The sequence below is a fragment of the Lissotriton helveticus genome, chromosome 4_1 (assembly GCF_964261635.1).
Source record: "Lissotriton helveticus chromosome 4_1, aLisHel1.1, whole genome shotgun sequence".
NCBI lineage: Eukaryota > Metazoa > Chordata > Amphibia > Caudata > Salamandridae > Lissotriton > Lissotriton helveticus.
This window is the reverse complement of record NC_136063.1, coordinates 1,113,775,713-1,113,787,267: the sequence shown is the minus strand read 5'-3', so window position 1 is coordinate 1,113,787,267 and position 11,555 is coordinate 1,113,775,713.

The window sequence follows — 11,555 nt, the reverse complement described above, 5'->3', positions numbered from 1 at the left end:
CCCTACAGAATTCTGTGAATTATTTTGACAGACAGAATGTTCCGAGTGGTCAGTCTGCCCAGTACTATGTTGAGGATTACTATGTCGAAGGTGAGAGTTCTGGTTATAATGATAACTAGGACAGCCAAGGACAAAGTGAGGGAGTAGTGTCAGTTCCAGTAGATCAGAGTGGACCTTATGTTGAAGTGATTACATCAGGTGTGGTAGAACCTTTTCTTTTGGATACTGGTGCGATGAAGAGTTCTATCATGCACTCTAAACTTCCTGGCGCACCTTTGTCTGGCTTGACCAATGTTTCAGTAGGATTTTCAGGCGCCCCAGTTCGTAATCCGGTTTCTAGTCCTTTGTCCCTTTCCATTGGCCCGTGTGAATTGGAAGCTCCACTTATTTTAATGACTGGTTGTGGTGAAAATCTCTTGGGTTTGGACTTGCTGAAAAGATTGTATGCGACATTGCATTGTTCTCCTTCAGGAGTGCAACCTACCCTTGGTAAGAAAGTGATTTCCCCAATGTATTTGTCTAAGGATTGTTTGCCACTGGAATTGGGTTAGCTTCCTGATACACTTTGGGCTACAGGTCCAAATGATGTTGGTCTTTTGCAGATTTCTCCGTATGTTGTTACCCTTAAGTCGAATGCTAGGCTACCTCGTATTCCCCAATACAAGATCTCGAGTGATGGTGAGAGAGCTCTTTTAGCGATTGTCTATGATCTGGTTGAGAAGGGTGTAGTTGAGGAAACGAGAGGTAATGTGTGTAACAGTCCTGTTTTGCCTGTCCTTAAACGTACTGATGCTTCTCAGCCATCTGTGTACCGGTTTGTGATAGACCTTCGAGAGCTCAATAAGATAGTCGTGCCACAGTTTCCTGTGGTTCCTGATATCACTGCTTTGTTGACTTTGATTCTTGATTCAGCAGCTTGGTTTTCTGTCATCGATTTGAAGAATGCTTTCTTCAGTATTCCTATTGCTGAGGAGAGCAGGGATATTTTTGGCTTCTCATTAGTAGGCCGAAGCTTCCGGTTTAAGAGAGCTCCCCAAGGTTATTGTGAAAGTCCCTCCATTTATAGTCAGGCGTTGAAAACTCAGCTTGACGGTTTTGTGTTACCTGTTGGTGCTACTCTTATTCAGTACGTTGATGATTTGTTGATTACTGCTGATGATGAAAAGATTTGTAAAGAGGCTACTCTTTCTTTGTTGCGGTATTTGTCCGACCTTCATCATAAAGTGTCACCTTCAAAGTTGCAATATTGTCGCCAAGAAGTGACCTACTTAGGTCATCTCTTATCGAAGAAGGGAAGGAGATTGACCCCAGAATGAATTCAAGCGATTGCACAAATGAATGTGCCATCCACGCAGAGAGAAGTGCGTGCTTTTTTAGGTATTACATCGTATTGTAGACAGTGGATTCCCAATTTTTCCTTGCTAGCAAAACCACTGTTGGCATTGACTCTGAAAGATACTCCGCATCCTCTTCCTTGGTCTGACGAATGTCAGAAAAGTTTTTCTGAACTACGCGATGCATTGTGTTCAGCTCCTGTGTTGGGTACTCCAGACTATAGTAAGCCTTTCACATTGTGCGTGCACGAGAGAGAAGGTTGTGCGTTGTCAGTGTTTACACAACCATTTGGGGACAAGCAGCGTCCATGCGCGTATTTTTCAGCAACGTTAGACCCAGTTGCTACGGCGTTGCCGAGTTGTCTGAGAGCTACAGCTGCAGCAGCTGTTTCTATCCGACAGTCTGCTGGTTTGGTATTGGACAATACGTTGATTGTGATGGTCCCACATGCAGTGGATACCTTATTGAACAGGACTAAGACACAGCACCTTACTAGTGCACGTCTTTCAGGTTACGAGTTGACATTGTTGGCTAGCCATGTTCACATTAGAAGATGTAATGTGTTAAATCCAGCTACATTATTGCCGATCTCTACAGAGACGGATGTGCAAGAACAGCATGATTGTTTTCTTCGTACAGAGGAAGAAACGAAGGCTAGAGTTGACCTGAGGGATACTCCCCTTACGGATGTTGATGGTACCCTATGGGTAGATGGTTCGTGTTTTAAGCTTCCGAATGGTGAAACGACTGCAGCGTATGCTATTACAACTTTACATACAGTTGTTGAGACAGCACGCATACCACAGAATTCTGCGCAAGCAGCAGAGTTGATTGCATTGACGAGAGCGTGCGTGTTGTCAGAAGGAAAGCGAGTGAATGTTTACACCGATAGCCAGTATGCGTTTGGTGTTGCCCATAGTTTTGGGCGTTTATGGAGAGAGCGTGGGTTCCTTACTTCGCATGGGACAAAAATACAGCATGGGCAGTTGGTGAATGAACTTTTGGAATCTCTCACTCTCCCAAAGCAGATTGCAATTATGAAGTGTAGTGCGCATAAGAAAGTTGTGGACGATGTTGGTCGAGGGAATGCGTTTGCGGATGAAGTTGCGAAGGAAACGGTGAAAGACATGATGAGCCGTATGTATGTTGCAGGCCCAGCTAATTGGGTTATGGCTGGTGGAATGTGTGAAGACACAATAGAAAGTGTGAAAATGATTCAGGCTGAAGCGACTGAGAAAGAAGTGAGTGTTTGGAGAGAGACTACGGGTATGTTGGATTCGACAGGTTGTTGGGTTGAGTTGTCAGAACACCAGCGATGGCTGTTGCCAGATGCGTATGTGCTCCCAGTGGTTACAATGGCTCATGGAATGGCTCACATAAGTTCGAAGGGAATATGCAAGTTGTTGGCTCCAGTTTGGCAGAATGCTGGTATTCCGAAATATGCAGAGAACGTGGTGAAACATTGTATGATTTGTCTGAAGTATAATCCTGGTAAGGGAACTCCAACACCAGCTGGTCATTTTGCTCCTCCGACGTATCCGTTTGAGGTGATACAGTTAGACTATATTTGCATGGAGAGATGCAATAATTTGAAGTATGTCCTTGTGGTTGTTTGTGCCTTTTCCAGATGGATAGAGGCCTACCCCCTAAAGGATAATACTGCCTTGTCTACAGCCAAGGTTTTGCTCAAAGAGTACTTCCCTAGGTATGGTTTGCCGAGAATTGTATGGTCGGACAATGGAAGTGAATTTGTGGGTCAAATCATGAAGAAAGTATGTGCTGGTTTGGGAATAAATCAGAAGTTCCATGCAGCGAATCACCCCCAGTCTGCTGGACTTGTTGAATGTTACAATGGTACCTTGAAACTGAAATTAGCTAAGGTACAAGCAAGCACTGGTCTTACATGGCCGGATGCCTTGCCGTTGGCTCTTTTGTCAACAAGGACGACTGTGCATTCTCGTGTGGGACTTAGCCCATACGAAATAGTTTTTGGTCATCCTGCGAATGTTTGGGGTGTGCCTCGTCCTAAAGAATACAGCAGTATTGAGTACCCTATGTTGGTGGATTACTTACATGACTTGACTGCTAAATTGCGTGTTCTCCACCAACAGGTCTATGACAGTTTGCCGACAGCTACTACAGATCCAGGACATTCAATCCAACCTGGTCAATACGTCCTCATCAAGAACTTTCAGCGTACCAAGAACTTGGAACCTAGATGGACTGGTCCTTACTTAGTCCTTTTGGTTACTAGAACCGCTGTTAGAGTAGCTGGCAAAAAGAACTGGGTGCATGCCACCCACTGTAAAAAAGTTCCTTTGCCTTTACCGTATGATCAGTGGGTGAGGGATGGTATAGCTGACACAGATTGCGAGAAAGTCCCCAGATTCGTGCCCTTTAGTGATGCTCATTTGACATGGACACGGTCGGAACGCGAGGATGATGATGTTCTGCAAGCTGCTGTGCCTCCTCATCTAAAGATTGACACCACCAATCCGGAACTTTTATTTAAGGATTCAACTGTACCTGATATAGAACGCTACAATCTAAGACCGCGAAAGACTGTACATATGGACAAATAAACATGAAACTGGAAGAATTTACACTTTGGCAGATCAAGAATTTTTTTTTTCCTTTTTCCTTTTTCGAGTCACCATCCGGACTCAGCTGCAGGGTCACGGTAGGAAGTTCTTAAGGGGTGAGCCACGTATTGACACAAGGTCTGTGGTTCAGGGTCGTTAGTGCGATCTTGGTGCACACATCAGTGAAGAAGGAAAATATCCGTGAGCAGCACGTTAGAGGATGGAGTTTCTTGAGTCTGAAAAATGTGTTAGGAAAGTGGATTCTAAAAACCGAATATGTATATTGGTTCGTAGCAAATGTTTTTTAATAATGTGTTTTCTTATGCTTGTGAATATAACGTTAGCTTGTGTGGGTTGGATTTTCTATGTCACACAATTGCCACTTACATCTACCTCCCAACCTACTCTTTCTTTTTCTGCTGTTTCTCCACATGAGTTTCATACGTTACCTGAACATGAACAGACACGAAGATCAGAATTTGTGAATAATTTGTTTATACAGATGTTGCATCAGCATCAGCTAGTTATAAATACCACGAATTGTTGGGTGTGTGGTCTTATGCCACATACTACAGATAAGGGAATGCCATATTTGGTTTTGCCTTTTTCGCCTAACGGGTCAGTTTGGGCACTCCAATCAATGTTTATCTATGCGAATGAAGCCTCTTCTGTACGTTCTGTCAAAGACAATGCAAGTAATAATGCCTTGATACGGGGAATAGTTGATATCATTAGAGATATCGATGCGTATAACGCTATCCCTAGAGATGAGGTACGAGCATATGTCGGTTGGAATAAGACGACATATAGTGTTAGCTTGACGGAGAAAGAAAGGCAGCGAAGGTCTCCTCCTATTTGGATTATACCCCACTGAGGTCATCTTTGTTTGCAAGGTAATGGTCAGAATCCGAGAGCTCAGCTTGGTAAGAGTGTGTGTGTTCACACATACGTTTATACGTCCCAGAAATCTCCTCCGTTCGTGCAAGCTAAAGGCACATATTTTGTTTGTCACGATAGAGCATACACATGGTTGCCATCTGATTTTTCCGGCACATGTTACGTGGCATTTTTTGCTTCCCCCTACATACACTGCTGTTTCCGATTATCATAAGACGAGATATGGTAGAGGTGTAATCGATGCGAAAGATACTGTCGCACAAGAAGCTGGAGACTTCTTTAAGGGTTTCCTACCCTTTTGGGGTCCTATGGCTAATAGTAGGAATATTCGTCAGCTTACGAGAGTGGTTGAGGCCACTATTAATGAGACTGCAGGTGCCCTTAGCAATATTACAGCTGAGCTTCAAGCGGATCGCCTTATGACATTACAGAACCACTTTGTTTTAGATATTATACTTGCAGATAGAGGTGGGGTATGTAAATTGATCGGGTCTAGTTGCTGTGTTTTCATTCCAGATAACGCCCCAACAGTGTACCAAGCCATCTTGAAGTTACATAAGTCCGCTGAGTCTATACATGTAGACGAAGGGAACTGGTCATTGATAGAATGGTTTTGGGAACTGCTGTCCAAATGGGGATAGAAGATTCTGATGTTTCTTGGTATGGCTTTAGCAATCCTTTTCTCGTGTTGCTTACGCATCCAGTGTGGTCCCGCCATTTGTGGCCTTTGTGCTAGAATCTGTGTGAGAAGACCCGTCCCGAGAGAAGCGAAGGATAATAAGATGATGTTACAGCAACACCTTGATGACCTGATGAGAATAGATATAGACCTGGATTCAGATTGACGTGAGTTTAGGTCATTGCCTATGTAATGGCAAAAGGAGGGTCTGAGGTTCCGTGGTTTTCAGGACTGGACTCCATTTTGTTTGAGTTGTTTGTGACGCCATTTTTGTGTTGCCCTCACGTAGGCCGTAGAGGTGAACGAACGAACAAAGTTGCATGGGCCTCATTGTTCATGTATGCATTAACAGGCCCTTTTCGACTTACAAGTGAACTGTAGGATGCTGACCCCGTCACCTGAAACTGACCCTTTCACGAAGCCAATTTCTCTGGCTGATCGTTGTCTAAAATTGCCAATCAATGTTCAGGATATCGTTAACTTTTAGTTTCTTGCACATATCTTATCCTACTCAACATCTGAATTGTTTCCTTCCTTACGGCCATTACATGGCTAGTGCTTTCAATTATGGGTTTGTCCGGCTTGTGGAAATTGAATTTGGGACAGTCCTAATAATTAACTTGTGGGTTGGTACAATGTAAAGTGAGCTTTTTATGATGTGATAATGTGTGGGAAAATGTATTTCATTCGTCAGTATTTATTGCAGTGGGTGTGCATTTGTAATGAGCAAAATATGTATAAAAAGAGATGTCTTGCTCTACGAAAATTTAGCAGTTTCCTGAGTTGTACACCGTGTTGTATTGCTTGGTTTACTGTTACTAGCTGCAGCTAATAAATTTGATCTTTGACGCAATCCAGAAGTATTCAGTGTCTCTGTATTCCAAGCCAGGAGAATCCGAAGACTTCGGGTGTGTCCCTGGCACCGCTGGGTTCTAAGAAAACCCGGTTCTTCACGGGTTGCCCTATTAATTGACACAAGATCATATTACATTTTTGTTAATATAGAAACTGTCCTGAACTCCACGTAAGTCAATAAGTTGGACCCAAAAAGAGATTTGGAAAAGGGGCCCACTGTCAGCCAGTTGCCCCAGGTGTATTGCCCTGTAATTTGCCCAAAAGGGCAGAAAACCCTTAAAGAAGTCTCTAACTTCTTGTGCGACAGTATCTTTTGCATTGATAACACCTCTACCATATCTTGTCTTATGGTAATTGAAAGCAGCTGTGTATGTAGGGGGAAGAAAAAATGCCACATAACGTGCCTGAAAAATCAGAAGGCAACCATGTATATGCTCTATCATAACAAACAAAATACCTGCCTTTAGCTGGCACGAACAGTGGAGATTTCTGGGATGTATAGACATAGGTGTGAACACACACACTCTTACCAAGCTGAGCTCTCGGATTCTGACCATTACCTTGCAGACAAAAATGACCTCGGTGGGGTACAATCCAAACAGGAGGAGACCTTTTCTGTCTCTCCTTTTCTGTCAGACTAATACTATATCTCATCTTGTTCCAACCAACATATGCTCGTACCTCATCTTTAGGGATAGCATTATACGCATCAATATCTCTGATCATATCTACTATTCCCTGTATCAAGGCATTATTACTCGCATTATCTTTGACGGAACGTACAGGAGATGCTTCATTCGCATAGATAAACATTGCTTGGAGTGCCCATACTGACCCATTAGGCGAAAAAGGCAAAACCAAATATGGCATTCCCTTATCTGTCGTATGTGGCATAAGACCACAAACCCAGCAGTTCGTGGTATTTACTACTAACTGATGCTGATGCAACATCTGTATAAACGAATTGTTCACAAATTCTGATCTTCGTGTCTGTTCATGTTCAGGTAACGAATGAAACTCATGTGGAGAAACAGCAGAAAAAGAAAGAGTAGGTTGGGAGGTAGATGTAAGTGGCAATTGTGTGACATAGACAATCCAACCCACACAAGCCAACGTAATATTCAAAAGCATTAGAAAACACAGTATTAAAAAACATTTGCTACGGACCAATATACACATCTTCACTTTAGAATCAATTCTCTTAACACCCTTATCAGACTCAAAAGACTCCATCCTCTAACGTGCTGCCCACGGCTATTACCTTCTTCACTTAAGTGTGCGTCAAGATCGCACTAACGACCATGAACCACAGACCTTATGTCAATACGCGGCTCACCCCTTAAGGCTGTACCGCGACCCTGCAGCTGAGTCCGGATGGTGACTCGAAAAAGAAAAAAAGGTAAAAAAAAGTCTCTTGATCTGACAAGGTGTAATTCACTACATAAAAAATTCTATTTTTATTTGTCCATTGATTCATTCCTTCTCGGTCTTAGATTGTAGCGCTCTTTACCAGGAACAGTTTGCTCTTGAAAAACGATTTCTGGATTCGTTGTGTCGAGTCTCAAGGGCAAAGGCACAGCAGCTTGCAGTATGTCATCATCCTCGCGTTCTGACTGAGTCCATGTCAAATGTGCATCACTAAAAGGTAAAAATCTAGGAATCCTTTCACATTCGGAATCGGAAACGGCTTTTCCATCCCTCACCCACTTATCATATGGTAGGGGCAAAGGAACTTTTTTACAATGGGTGGCATGCACCCAATTTTTTTACAAGCTCCCCTAACTGCAGTTCTAGTGGCCAAAAGGACCAAATGTGGTCCAGTCCATCTAGGTTCCAAGTTCTTAGTTCGTTGAAAATTCTTCGTCAAGATAAAATCACCAGGTTGAATCGTATGGCCTGGATCTGCAGTAGCTGTCGGCAAACTGTCATAGACCTGTTGGTGGAGAACACGTAATTTAGCAGTCAAGTCATGCAAGTAATCCACCAACATAGGGTACTCAATGTCACTGTACTTTTTAGGCCTTGGCACACCCCAAATATTGGCAGGACGACAAAAACAATTTCATATGGGCTCTAAGTCCCACACGAGAATGTACTGTCGTCCTTGTTGACAAAAGGGCTAATGGCAAGGCATCTGGCCATGTAAGACCAGTGCCCGCTTGTATCTTAGCTAACTTCAGCTTCAACGTGCCGTTATAGCACTCGACCAGACCTGCTGACTGGGGGTGATTCGCAGCATGGAATTTCTGATTGATACCCAAACCCGCACACACTTTCTTCATGATCTGGCCCACAAATTCACTCCCATTGTCGCTCCATACAATTCTCGGCAAACCATACCTAGGGAAATACTCTTTGAGCAAAACCTTGGCTGTGGACAAGGCAGTATTAAGCTTTAGGGGGTAGGCCTCTATCCATCTGGAAAAGGCATAAACAACCACAAGGACATACTTTAAGTTATTGCATCTCTCCATGTGAATGTAATCTAGCTGTATCACTTCAAACGGATAAGTTGGGGGAGCAAAATGACCAGCTGGAGTTGGGGTTCCCTTGCCAGGATTATGCATCAAGCAAATCATACAATGCTTAACCAAATTCTCAGCACATTTAGGAATTCCAGCATTCTGCCATACTGGAGCCAACCTCTTGCATATCCCTTTCGAACTAATGTGAGCCATTCCATGAGCCATAGTAACCACTGGGAGCACATACGCATCAGGCAACAACCATCTCTGGTGCTCCGACAACTTAACCCAACAACCTGTCGAATCCAACATACCCGTACTTTCTCTCCACATGCTCACTTCTTTCTCAGTAGCTTCAGCCTGAATCATCTTCACACTTTCTATTGTGTCTTCACACATTCTACCAGCCATAACCCAATTAGCAGGGCCTGCAACATACATACGGCTCATCATGTCTTTCGCCGTTTCCTTCACAACTTCATCCGCAACCGCATTTCCTTGACCTACATCATCCACAACTTTCTTATGCGCACTACACTTCGCAATTGCAATCTGCTTTGGGAGAGTAAGTGATTCCAGAAGTTCATTCACTAACTGCCCATGCTGAATTTTCGTACCATGGGAAGTAAGAAATCCTCTCTCTCTCCACAAACGTCCGAAACTATGGGCAACACCAAACGCATACTGGCTATCAGTATAAACATTCACTCGCTTTCCCTCTGACAACACACATGCTCTAGTCAATGCAATCAATTCTGCTGCTTGCGCAGAATTCTGTGCTATACGTGCTGTCTCAACAACTGTATGTAAAGTTGTAACGACATATGCCGCAGTCGTCTCTCCATTCGAAAGCTTAAAACATGAACCATCTACCCATAGGGTACCATCAACATTCGAAAGAGGAGTATCTTTTAAATCAACTCTAGCCTTTGTTTCTTCCTCTGTCCGAAGAAAGCAATCATGCTGTTCTTGAGCATCTGTCTCTACAGAAATCGGCAACAACGTAGCTGGATTCAACATATTACATCTCTTGATGTGAACATGGCTAGCCAAAAGAGGCAGCTCATAACCTGACAGACGTGCACTAGTAAGGTTCTGAGTCTTAGTCCTATTCAATAAGGTATCCACTGCATGTGGGACCATCACAATCAACGTATTATCCAATACCAAACCAGCAGACTGTCGGATAGAAACAGCCCCTGCCGCTGTAGCTCTCAAACAGCTCGGCAACGCTTTAGCTACCGGATCTAACGTCGCTGAAAAATACGCACAAGGGCGCTGCTTGTCTCCAAATTGTTGCGTCAACACTGACAATGCACAACCTTCTCTCTCGTGTACATACAGTGTGAAAGGTTTACTGTAGTCAGGAGTACCCAATACCGGAGCAGAACACAATGCATCACGTAATTCAGAAAAACTTTTCTGACAATCATCAGACCAAGGGAGAGGATACGGAGTATCTTTAAAAGTCAGTGCCAAGAAAGGTTTTGCTAGCAAGGAAAAATTGGGGATCCACTGTCTACAATACGAGGTGATACCTAAAAAGGCACGCACTTCTCTCTGTGTGGATGGTACAGTCATTTGGGCAATCGCTTGAATTCGTTCTGGGATCAATCTTCTTCCCTCCTTCGACAAGAGATGACCTAAGTAGGTTACTTCTTGTCGGCAATACTGTAACTTTGAAGGTGACACTTTATGATGAAGATCAGACAAATGTTGTAACAAAGAAAGAGTAGCTTCTTTACAAATCTCTTCGTCATCAGCAGTAATCAGCAAATCATCAACGTACTGAATAAGAGTCGCACCAGTAGGCAACACAAAACCATCAAGCTGAGTTTTCAAAGCCTGACTATAGATGGAGGGACTTTCACAATAACCTTGAGGAGCTCTCTTAAACCGGAAGCTTCGGCCTCCTAAAGAGAAGCTGAAAATATCTCTACTCTCCTCGGCAATCGGAATACTGAAGAAAGCATTCTTCAAGTCGATAACAGAAAACCAGGCTGCTGAAGCAGGAATCAGAGTCAACAAAGCAGTGATATCAGGGACAACAGGAAACTGTGGCACCACAATCTTATTCACTTCTCGAAGATCGATCACAAACCAATACACAGGTGGCTGAGAAGCATCAGTACGCTTAAGGACAGGCAGAACAGGACTGTTACACACATTACCTCTTGTGTCTTCAATTACACCCTTCTCAACCAAATCATAAATGATCGCCAAAAGAGCTCTCTCACCATCACTAGATATTTTATTTTGCGGAATACGAGGTAGCCTAGCATTTGACTTAAGGGTAACAACATAGGGTGGAATCTGCAAAAGACCAACATCATTGGGACCTGTGGCCCAAAGTGTATCAGGAAGAGAACGCAATTCCAGTTGAAGACAATCTTTAGACAAATACATCGGGGAAATCACTTTCTTACCCATTGTAAGATGTACTCCCGAAGGAGAGCAATGTAATGTTGCATGCAGTCTTTTCAGCAAGTCCAAACCCAACAGATTCTCACCACAACCAGTCGTTAGAATAAGGGGAGCTTCCAATTCACAAGGACCAATAGAAAGGGGCAAAGGATTAGAAACCGGGTTACAAACTGGGGTGCCAGAAAATCCTACTGAAACGTTGGTCAAGCCAGACAAAGGTGCGCCAGGAAGTTTAGAGTGCATAATAGAACTCTTCGTCGCACCAGTATCCAAAAGAAAAGGTTCTGCCACACCTAATGTAATCACTTCAACATAAGG